Source organism: Aplysia californica, unplaced genomic scaffold, assembly GCF_000002075.1.
Source record: "Aplysia californica isolate F4 #8 unplaced genomic scaffold, AplCal3.0 scaffold00503, whole genome shotgun sequence".
Classification (NCBI taxonomy): Eukaryota; Metazoa; Mollusca; class Gastropoda; order Aplysiida; family Aplysiidae; genus Aplysia; species Aplysia californica.
Genome location: NW_004797773.1, coordinates 77,174 through 79,065, shown reverse-complemented (window position 1 = coordinate 79,065; position 1,892 = coordinate 77,174). Strand labels below are relative to the sequence as shown.

At 40.2% G+C, this 1,892-nt stretch overlaps 1 protein-coding gene across 1 annotated transcript in view; it reads left to right on the top strand.

Annotated features, from left to right (window-relative positions):
* LOC101857204 (probable serine/threonine-protein kinase DDB_G0272282) overlaps positions 1–1,892 on the top strand; it is a 69,502-nt gene that overhangs the window by 6,767 nt on the left and 60,843 nt on the right. The gene's annotated exons all lie outside the window — the stretch shown is intronic.

Genomic DNA, 1,892 nt, shown 5'->3' with positions numbered 1-1,892 from the left:
AGAGAGAGAGAGAGAGAGAGAGAGAGAGAGAAGAAGAATTATATCAAATATAGACCACAATAATAATATTTCAAAGGCAATGCCATCACACACTCACTGGGTTTTGTCACATAATAATTGTGATCACTTCCCATGACCTAGCTGCACCTTGTATACCCGTTTTAAAACTCGAGTGGGCGTAGCGTGGCGAGGCATGGAAGGTTTGTAAACCTCATATATGGACGGGCAGATTACGTAGTGTTTGCTCTGAGGGTGTGATCGTGGGATACTTGATGGTGGTCCGTGGGTGTAATACCCAGCTTGTTTTAGTAATAGTTTTACAGCACTTGCAACACAATTTTATTAAAGTCTTATTAAATGCTGAATATTAGATGAGTGTTACAAAAGTGTACCAAAATAAATAAATTAATAAATGATAAATAAATTAATGAATAAATACATTAATGGAATAAAATAAAATAAATAAATACATGGAAGGAAAAAAAGAATAAATAAATGATATAAATAACAGAAAAAATGAATAAATGAATAAGTAAATAAATAAAAAGGAGGAGAGGTAATATATGTGACAGTCAGGGCGATGCACAGTGGCGGGCAGCAATAGCATGGTTGAGAAATGTTGTGTTCTGTGTTGATGTAATAGTTTGTATTAATGTATGTGTGTATATAATATGTGGAAAAATGTTTTTATAATTATGTATCTATAAAAATATAAATGTTTGCCGTTGTAAATCAAATTGCCCTTCTGGGATCAATTTAAAAAAATGTAATGTAATGGTAAAATAATATCCAGTGCACACTGCCAATCGAACTGTCGTATACTAGTATGGTGCAGCGGTTCGGGTTAGGCTCTTAGTTGTCGCACGCAGGAGACCGCAGAGTTCGATTCCCGAGTGGGGAGAACATTTCTATCAAATATCCCCACCATTCTGCCTGTACGTTGTATCCCTCTCAGCCCGGAGTGGCCGTAACATGCATGGTTCAGATAGCCCGCCCGCAAAGAGAGCCGAATCATGTCAATGGGGGCGTAAACTTGTATAATTGAATATTTAAGTTAGATTATCTTGTTAAGCCATTCCGGAAAAAAAGATAATCATGACGTAAAAACCAAACGCCCCCCCCCCCCCAATGTGTGTGACATAATAGAGCATCTAGATTGCATAATTTAATATTAAAAAGTAATATATATTTTTTTCTTTGGTAAAGATGTTTCTCTTGTCTTAGTGTACTTTTCGCTGACCAATCGCCCAGCGCGAGCCTTGACATTAATCCTCGCCGGTTACGCATTCGATTCTTGGATTGTTTCGGTTCACCGAGCTGACGTCATGCCAAGGCTTCGAACACTGACTGCAAGTGTGTGACTGTGAGAGGATTATTTCACTGTCCCGAGTCCGAGTATACCCTTGCGGTTCTGCACTAGATCGAGTTAGTGGCGGGTGGCCAACCAAGCGTGGAGCCGTTCTTTTTATGCGCACGACTTCCACGGCCCTTTTCTCTTCCTCCGTCCCTCCCATTTCTTTTTCTCCCCCCCCCCCCTTAGCTCTTTCCATCCAAAGAAAGGAATAATCAACTTGCATGTGTATTCGAGTATAGATGAACATATGTGCTCTTCTTAACGACAACTGCCACAGCTCTTCTTTACCTCCTTTCTTTCTTCTTACCGTCTTTCCTTCGTTTCTACCCATACCCATTTTATTTCCCTTTTCCCTACCTTCCAATGGAATTAATTAAGCCACATGTGTATTTGGATATAGTTGAGCGGATATGTTCTTCTGAAGTACGACTACCGCAGCCCTTCCTTCCTTCCTTCCTTCCTTCCTTCCTTCCTTCCTTCCTTCCTTCCTTCCTTCCTTCCTTCCTTCCTTCCTTCCTTCCTTCCTTCCTTCCTTCCA